At 44.7% G+C, this 10,000-nt stretch overlaps 1 protein-coding gene across 3 annotated transcripts in view; it reads left to right on the top strand.

Moving 5' to 3' along the window:
* LOC137658289 (uncharacterized) overlaps window positions 1-10,000 on the top strand; it is a 143,271-nt gene that overhangs the window by 69,135 nt on the left and 64,136 nt on the right. For all 3 annotated transcript variants that reach the window (XM_068392963.1, XM_068392964.1, XM_068392962.1), the window contains exon 2: window positions 9,322-9,353. The gene's annotated coding sequence lies outside the window, so the exon portion shown is untranslated. The remainder of the gene's footprint in view (window positions 1-9,321; window positions 9,354-10,000) is intronic.

The raw sequence follows: 10,000 nt of genomic DNA on the forward strand, positions 1-10,000 counted from the left end.
AACTATATTGGGGTGTTACTGTACCTTCCTGTTCCAGTAAGTCTGGCTTCAGAGAGGGGCAGAACATCAGAGTTTTTAGTCTGAGTCTGTGTTTGTCTGGTTTGGGGTAGAGTCTCCTTCACTAGCCTGACGCAGACATAGGAGGCTAAGCCTCGTTAGGTCACTGCCGAAGGTTTCTGTACGAGATGATTCCTTCTTTTGTGATCTAGCAGACTAGTCCTTGTTGCTGTTCTCGGTGGGAGGATGAGATCCTTTCCCTGGGAGTAGCAACACCTTCCTTGCTTTGGTTCAGTGGGGGTTGGCAAGTATTGCTGGCCTCCCTCCTTGGATCTCCCTGTAATGGCTTAGCCGTTACAGTACTGTACGTCATTCTACATCTGGACCTAGTATAGGTTAGGATGTGGAATTGACTCAGTCCCTTGCCGGGCGGCAGAGTGTGCCGGCCGGCAAAGGTCTTCTGCTTTGAGTGCTGCCCGGACCTCCCTTGGTCCCTCATCCATGTCTGCCTGTAGAGCCAGACGGCATTGGGCAGGAAGCCTGAATTAGATTCTCCCCTTCCTTATATGCACTCTTTCGGATTGCCGGGCTTGGAGGTAGTATACTCTCTTATCCCGGCATCCATTCTGTTTTCTTCAAGTGCTGTACCCGACCCGGCTGCCGGACTATGAGGCCGGCAGCCGGGCAGTCGAAGTCCTCTGGTTCTTTTGCTGCTGGCCGGCATCGGTTGTTTACCTTTGCCGGCCGGCCATTGTCACGCCCTTGTCTGCCGGTCGCTACGAGCGGTGGCCGGCAGCCGGGTGCTACCTTGTGTAGCCGACATTGGCTGTTGCTGGCTGGCAGTTACTGCCGGCCGGCACATGCATTTGAACAAGCGTTCTGCCGCCTTATAGCTGTTAAGTAGTATACTTTAAAGCTAGTTGTGGTGTGTGCCGGCCGGCGCATTACCTTCTATACTGTACCAGTATTCTTCAGTATAACATATACTGTAGGAAGAAAACTATAGTATAGTATTGGTACAACACTGTGTGTTCTAACACTTTTGTGTTGTCTTGCACAGCCCTTTGGTGTTGCCTTACAGGTAAGAAAGTGAGTTCTTTCTTGTCTATTATCCGGTATTTTAAAATCATATCTTAGGTGTGAGCTCCACCTGTTTCCTCTGGAAATTTTTCATTGGTTACTCTAGGTCAGATTAACCATACGATTTTATTATCTGGAAGGCTGCAACAATTGGTTGTGCGGGGAAACACAAGTGTGTGTCTTTCCTTTCTGATTTGTTATGCTAACTGTGCATATCCAGTGATACGTAGTTCACTTGATACTCATGGAAATTTCTTCTCTTTACAGGAGGAACGTCCGAAGTGCGGAAGTGCTTTCTGCAACGTCCGCAGTAAGAACTTCTGTGGACATGAGTTATGTAGGAGGCACGCAGCATGCGCTGTCTCCAAGGGTGATCTCCGGTATTGGGACCCCCAGGTATGTTCCGTGTGCTCTAACCTGATTACTGAGGCTTTTGATTCCCCTAGGACAGCGGAATCAAGGGATATAGCAAGGGAGAAGCTTCGTACCTGGGTAAGGGGCTTCCAGAAGAACACCTCTGGACCTTATCTTCCAATTGAGAAGATGAGGGCTTACCTTTTCCCTAGGGCATCAGCTGATGCAGTGATTCCCCAGCCTCAAGAGGAGATCCCCCAAGTTCAGATCCAGGTGGATGCTGAAGTCGCGGTCGCCTTGCAAGACATCCAGTTGGATGACAGGATGTCAGACGTGTCCGAGCGTCTGGAGGAAGACCTCCTGGCAGGAGGCCAGGATGAAGATCAAGCCCGAGACATTGTAGAGGAAGAGGCCGACGAGGTGTCGGCTGCTCCGGTTCAGATCCCTGAACCTATTCCCTCAACATCGTCCGCTCTCCCAGTAGAGCGGGGACAGGCCCTCTCCTCCATTGTTGGAATGATCCAACAAATGCAGAAGGAGAATATGGAGAAGGCAGCTGCAATGGAACTGCAGATGCAGAAGCTTGCAGCATCACGTGGGCCCCAGAAAAGGCTCAATGTGAAAGACCTTCCCTTGTGCTCAGATGCTAACCCGTGGAGATATGCTGAGCACATGCCGATGACGACTGGAAAGATCGTCATGTCGGATAAGCTGGGTTCAGTTCCCCTTGAGGAGGTGGAATTCTGGCCCAGCAAAGGGTCATATCCGGACTGTTATGTGCGGTTGAGGAAGGAACCAGCTTCAAAGGAGGAGACAGAGCCGAAGGAGGTCATAGTGATGGACCATGCTAAGGCTCTACCTTGGCTTTCATCTTCGATGAAAGAGAGGGGCTTAACGAACTCAAAGGTAGCTGCATTGAGTAAGAAGCTCCCTTCCTTTGTGTCCTCTCCTGCTGGAGCCTTCCCCTTTTTGCAGAAAGGGTTTGCGGCTGTATTAAAAGCAGTCGAGGCTGGCAAGCCTTGCCCCTCCCTGGAGGAGTGTAAACCCTTGTCGCTGGCCCTACTCATGGACCACAAGGACTGGAAGGACGTCCATCTTACCTTCTCAGTCGGGAAGTTGGAGGCTGATATTGCCGGACGTCAGTTCGGTGAGAACATCCCTAAGCTGTCTGACTTTCTTTTGCGGAGAGAGCTCGAGACAAAAGAAAGACTGGCTGCCTCAATGTCTCTTCAGACCACTCTTGAGACGATGGCAAGTGACCCCAAGGTCCATGAAATGTTCATGGTAGTGGCCAAGACTCATCTGGCCACAGTGACGAAGGATCTTTACAGCTTCGTCAGGGCGAGGAGAGCTTGTAGGGAGTTCGTGTTCACCTCGGCTACGGTGAGGCACGAGCCAAGGAAAGTAATCTCCTCCAACATTTGGGGCAAAGACCTTTTCCCTAGCGAATTGGTCAAAAAAGTTGTGGATAAGGCCGCCACGGAGAATAGAAATCTTCTCCAGAAGTGGGGCCTGTCTATCAAGAGAAAGTCTTCCCCGGATGAGGGTCCCCAACCAAAGAGGAAGACTAAGAGGACTAGGCTACCGCCTCGGCAAGCCAAACCATTTGAACAACAACAGCAACAGCAATTGCCGATGCCTTCAGTGCCCCAGATGGTGGTAAAAACCCCGACCACTTTCCAGTGGGTACCCCAGGCCGTGTCGACGCAGTCCCCGGCATTCAACCCAACGTTCGAAGGGCAGTCAACTTCCTTTCGAGCAAAGCCTAGAGGAGCAGCCAGAGGCTCGTTTAGGCGCCCCTCAAGGGGAAGGGGATTCAGGGGTGGTCGCGGTCAGGGAGGCAAGACCTCAGGACAACAGTCCAAGTGAGATGATACCGGTAGGAGGGAGACTTCTGAAATTTCGGGATCGGTGGACCTTCGATCCCTGGGCCCACAGCCTACTCAAGAATGGACTGGGCTGGAGCTGGTACAGCACTCTACCCCCGTGCCCTCGGGTTTTCCAACACTCCACCCTAGTTCTGGAGGAGTACATCCAAGATTTGTTGGAGAAAAAAGTGATCCGAAGGGTAAAGTCCATCAAATTCCAAGGGAGGCTGTTTTGTGTTCCCAAGACGGACTCTGAAAAGCTCAGAGTCATTCTGGACTTGTCGCCACTCAACAAGTTCATAGTGAACTGCAAGTTCAAGATGCTAACACTGCAACACATAAGGACCTTACTGCCCAAGAGGGCATATACCGTCTCCATAGACTTGTCAGACGCCTATTGGCACGTTCCAATCAACCGTCGACTCTCCCCCTACCTAGGGTTCAAGCTACAACGAAGACTATACGCCTTCAGAGCCATGCCATTTGGGCTAAATATAGCTCCAAGGATCTTCACGAAGCTTGCGAGCGTAGCTCTCAAACAATTACGCCTAAAGGGAATTCAGGTAGTAGCCTACCTGGACGACTGGCTGGTGTGGGCAGCATCCAAGACAGAATGCTTGCAAGCTTCCATTCATGTGATCCAGTTCCTAGAGTATCTAGGCTTCAAGATCAACAGAAAAAAGTCTCGACTTTCTCCATCTCAAAAGTCCCAGTGGCTGGGAATCCACTGGGACCTAATGTCACACGCGAGCAGGAGAGAGTACTGGGTTCTCTCCAGTTTGCTTCGGTAACAGACCCGGTGCTAAGAGCACAGCTAAAGGATGCAACCGGAGTTTGGAGAAGTTTTGCATCAAACGCGCGGAGAGATCTGAGAAGACCAGTTCCGCTTTGTCTACGTACTCTTCTCAGGCCTTGGTCCCAAGCCAGACATCTAAAGAAGTCGGTTCTTCTTCAGCCACCTCCCCCGTCGGTGACGATTCACTCAGACGCCTCGAAGGAGGGATGGGGAGGTCACTCTCATTGGAAAAAAGTCCAGGGGACTTGGTCCAAGCTATTCAAGACCTTTCACATAAACTTTCTAGAAGCTATGGCAGTGCTCCTTACCTTAAAGAAAGTCTCCCCGCGTCACTCGATCTACATAAAGTTGGTGCTGGACAGCGAGGTAGTTGTGAGATGCTTGAATCGACAAGGATCAAGGTCACCACCTCTCAACCAGGTGATGTTGGCCATCTTCCGATTGGCGGAAAAGAAGAAGTGGTACCTGTCGGCAGTTCACCTTCAAGGAGTCCGCAATGTGACAGCGGACGCTCTACCAAGGTTCACACCGATAGAGTCAGAATGGTCCCTAGACGCAGGATCATTCTCCTTCATCTTGAGTCAAGTCCAAGAACTGCAGATAGACCTCTTTGCGACGAAAGACAACAAGAAGTTGCCCCTGTACGTGTTCCCGTACGAGGACCCCTTAGCGGAAGCAGTGGACGCGATGTCCCTCGACTGGAACAGATGGTCCAGGATTTATCTGTTCCCTCCTCACAACCTTCTGTTGAGGGTCCTCAACAAACTGAGATCCTTCAAGGGGTAGCGGCAATAGTGGCCCACAAGTGGCCGAACAGCGTGTGGTTCCCCCTGACATTGGAACTACGGCTGAAGTTTCTACCGCTACCAGATCCAGTTCTGACCCAGCGAGTCCAGAAGTCTACTGTCTGCGTTTCATTACAGAAAACCCGGACCCTGCAGCTCATGATTTTCTCTCCCTAGCGGTGAGAAAGCGTTTCGGGATTTTGAAAGCCAGCATAGACTTCCTAGAGGAATATAAGTGCAAATCTACTAGAAGGTAATATGAGTCATCTTGGAGAAAATGGGGGGCCTTTGTCAAGGCAAACAATCCGCAGGAGATCTCGACGGACTTCTGCTTATCTTTCTTCATCCACCTCCATGGTCAAGGGTTGGCAGCTAACACGATTTCGACGTGTAAGTCTGCTTTGACAAGACCCATTCTATATGCCTTCCAGGCCGACCTCGCTAACGAGATCTTTAATAAAGTTCCGAAAGCCTGTGCTAAGCTCAGACCTTCAGCACCATTTCATGGTCTTTGAACAAAGTTCTTCATTTCGCTTCTCTGTTGAGCAATGAGGAGTGTGCGTTAAAGGATTTGACCCAAAAAGTTATTTTCCTATTTGCACTCACGTCCGGGGCCAGGGTTAGTGAGATTGTAGCCCTCTCAAGAGAGGAAGGTCGTGTTCAGTTCCTGGATGGCGGAGAACTGAACCTGTTTCCGGATCCTACGTTTCTCGCCAAGAATGAGTTGCCCACCAACAGGTGGGGTCCCTGGAGAATCTGCCCTCTGAAAGAAGATGCATCTCTATGTCCAGTAGAATGCCTAAAGGTCTATCTTCATAGAACTTCAGACTTCAAGGGTGGTCAACTATTCAGGGGAGAAACATCAGGCTCAAATTTATCACTGAATCAACTCGGGCGAAAATCACATATTTTATTCGCAGTGCGGATCCTGACAGTACACCCGCAGGTCACGATCCGAGGAAAGTTGCCTCATTCTTAAATTTCTTTAATTGTATGGATTTTGAACATCTTTGGCTGGAAGTCTTCCAGAGTGTTCTTTCGCCACTATGCGAAGCAAGTGGAGCAACTAAAGAGATCTGTGGTAGCAGTGGGTTGCGTCGTTAACCCTGCTGTTTAACTCTGCGAGGAACAGTGGTTTTAATTGGGACGATTAATTCCAGGGTGAGTGTGTAGTTACATACTGTGCTACAAACTAAGTGAGGGCACTGAGGTGCCCACGTTGACTGTTCCACTTCCAAAGGTGAACCTAGCATAAGTGCAGACATGTGTGCCGAGCGTTTCTAACGCTAATGTAACTGATTAGTAATACAGACTTCTCTGACTTTGATACCTCGGTATGTTAAAAGTGGCACTAATGTTTTTCTTTCAGATAAACAAGTTTCTGTTTACTATCATACTTATGCTTAAAGTTTTGGTTATCCTCTTCTTATATATATATATATATATATATATATATATATATATATATATATATATATATATATATATATATATATATATATATATATATATATATATATATATATATATATAATTGTTGTTAACCTGTTTATTTATTGTCTGTCAATAATCTTGTTCTTGAGAACCTTGCGTCTCCTTCACCTGTGTCAATTTATTGATATAATTGAGCATTCATTCTATGTATATTTATCTGGGATAATTCTAATAGATTGTTCCTTTATGCAAGCTAATGTTGCATTGGTTTATGCTTTCCCTTAGCGGGAGGATTCCACCCCATAAGGGGATGGCGGCGGATTTACAGCTTCCTCCTATGCGGATATAAACCTTTGTCCAATACAAGTATTGTGCGGAGAACTGGTCGATATTTCATATTGACGCAGTGGTTCTTTACAAACTATGCTTTACTTAATATAGGGTTAGACCACTATATTGGCTTGCCTGGTATTCATACATAGGAATATGTACTCTTCGAGACTTTCCCAGAGTCTAGTAGGATTCTTCCCTGTAGGGGGCAGGAAGCTCTAACATGGTTTATGGTTAGTTGAAAAGATGTATAACGGTAACATCTTAGGTCTCTAGGTCTAGTCGACCGGGGAAATACCTCCGGGGAGTACGGCACGTTCTGAGAATCCACAGATACAGTAATGCTCTGGTATACTTCCATCAGGACGACATGGCTTGAGCCCAAAAAACGGATTTTGAGCGAAGCGAAAAATCTATTTTTGGGTGAGATGGCCATGTCGTCCTGATGGACCCGCCCTTCCCTTTCTATGAAAGTACTGTAGGACCCCTCCCTACATACAGTATCTGTAGCACCTCGTGTATCGCTACAAGGAATACAGATGGAGCCAGAATCGGCGTAATGCACGCTTACGAAACGGGAGAAGAGAGAGCCTTGGGAACGGCTCCCCTTTTTCTTTCTCGTTTTCGTTTTCTTGCCAATTGACCCCTTCGAAGTGTTATCTCTGTTCGGGGTGCAGATTGCCATGTGGCGTGTCAAGAATATGTCCTCTGATATTTCGCGATATCCCTTTCATTAGGGATATTCGCTCCAGGAGTTAGAATTCTGGGTACCTTAAGGTAAATTTTCTGGGAATATCGCCGTGGTTGTAATATACCCTAGGAAGCTACCCTATAGGAACTTCCATCAGGACGACATGGCCATCTCACCCAAAAATAGATTTTTCGCTTCGCTAAAAATCTGTATATATATATATATATATATATATATATATATATATATATATATATATATATATATATATAAATACATACATTCATACACTGAATGAAAACCACTCGGAAAACAGAAATCTCCCACAAATTGCCCAAATGGAGCGTGTTATAGTTAAGAAAGAGGAAGGGGGTGGGAAGAGTTGAGGGAAGGGTTGAATATGTGTACGTGTGTGTGCATGTCTATATTTAGCGTTCATTTTTTACAGGTTGCATGCAATACTTTATAATATTTCGATTTTTTTTTTTTAAATAATCTTTTATTATCTTTTACATTTAATAATTTTGAGGTAATTTCACAACAGATTCTCTTGCAATGCTATTAGATACTTTTGATACAAGTACATATCCTGTTATTTTCAACAGAATTACAGGTTTATTTTATTTTCTATTCAAAAATATTTTGCCATGTACTATTACTTACAATCATTAAGCGAGTTTTATAATTATGAAAGAAATAAGCTGTTACATATCTATATACATGTAAGAATAATAAGTCCTATTTTGTTAAATCTATTAAATTTAACGAAATGAGTTGTGGTCCATTTTCCCAAAGCTTTTAATTATCACACGTGTACTCCGTTATCTTTTTAAATTATTTTTTCTTTAATATTTCATAATTTAGTTTCTTAATCTTAACCACAGTTCAACAATGTACCTAGTAACCATTGCAATAGTTCTCTCTCTCTCTCTCTCTCTCTCTCTCTCTCTCTCTCTCTCTCTCTCTCTCTCTCTCTCTCTCTCTCTCTCTCTCACCAGACTATCCAAGACTAGAAGATGCAAAATACACCGGAAGATGCATTAGCAACTCTCTGGTGGATATACGAGGTGTCTCACACTGAGGGACCTGGGGGAACCCAAACATAGAATAAGGCAATAAGGTAAGGCACATTCAAGTTTATATCTGATTTTCGTATTGTTTTCTAATAAAATCAGCTTTTGTCGACACATGTCTCTGTGAGAATTGTCTCTAAGGGTCGTGTTATGCCAATCACCTCCCCATCTCTCTCATTCAGGTTTGTGGGATTTTGGGTGCGTCCTATGGGGTTTCTTAGGGTTAGGAGGGAGTTGTCGGAATGTTTGGTAAAGAATGTATACTGTAAACTGATCTTGTAGATCCTCTGGAGAGCAGAGATCCCCAAAGTCTATAGAAAGGGGGTTGCCTTGCGTGATAGGACCAGGAAAAAAACCCTTAAAGTAAAAGATTAGGTTAAGAGTTTGATTGTCATAATGTGTGCCGGAATTATTGAAATGTATAGGAATAATTTTCAATGGCAAAGTGAACTAAAGGTACGAAAAACCTGTAAAGTTTTAGAATTAATCCTTGTGCATTTAGACGCAAAAAGGTATATTACCAGTCTAACTACTTAATCGGTTACTTATGGCTTAGTTGGTTACAGATATATTTACTTATTTGGGTACTTATCTACTTAATTATTTGCATAGTTACTTTTCAGAACGTTTATATGGTCTCATGCCACACTGAAATCTGGGGCACACTAGGATTTGCTAAATCATATATCTCGTACAAAGTTTTAATCTCAAATATTTGAAGAATTATATCCTGTAGTTAATATCAATTAATAAATTTACCTTAGCGTAACTCAGAAAACAAGAAAATAATTAGGTTTCCTTAAAAAATTAAATCATTATTAGTTTTCATGTTGTGAGATATTATCCACTGAAAATTTGCAGATCATAATCAGCTTCATATTTGATACTTACTATGTATTTTTCTCTTTTGCAGATGGTGTGATTGCTATACTGTACAGTAAAAAGGTAAGAAGGTTTTACCGAGATTTTTAAAAGCTAGGAAATTTTTAGAATAACAAACCCAGTCGTTATTGGTGGTCCCCCGGGAGACAAGAGGTCGATGTAAAACAAGTTTGCATCTTGTTTATCATTAAATCTTTTATTTTGTAAATCTAAATATCCTTCTGTGTCTCCTGGCTGGTGACGTCTGCATGTGGAAACCTGGCGGTGGTACATATTAAAGGATTTCGGCTCTTTTAATGTAACACAAGCATGTGGCATCAGTACTGACTGGTTGCGTAGATTTCAATATTTCTCTTGTAACGTAAGACTTTCAGATTCAATTATAATAGGCCCTTGTATTAAATTTTGTTTATACTGGCTAGTACAGTGGTAATATATTCACATGGCAACATCGATCCCATACCGGGACCATGAGTTTAAGCTGTTTAATGGAGAGGCCAGTAATGTGGGTGGGCACGAAAGCGGGGTGTTGAGCTTGCCCGGCTGACGTTCTGGTGAGTATCTATTCTGAGGAAACTAAACCCGGACACCTTGCTAAAATACAAGAATATTTGCAAAGAAATTTTATTTTGACGTTAGACAAAATTCTTTTTCAGCGCGTGATAAGCTCCAAATCTGTGAGATTGCTCAAGTTATTTTGTGGTTTTGAG

Source organism: Palaemon carinicauda, chromosome 19 (assembly GCF_036898095.1).
Source record: "Palaemon carinicauda isolate YSFRI2023 chromosome 19, ASM3689809v2, whole genome shotgun sequence".
In the NCBI taxonomy this organism is placed as follows: Eukaryota; Metazoa; Arthropoda; class Malacostraca; order Decapoda; family Palaemonidae; genus Palaemon; species Palaemon carinicauda.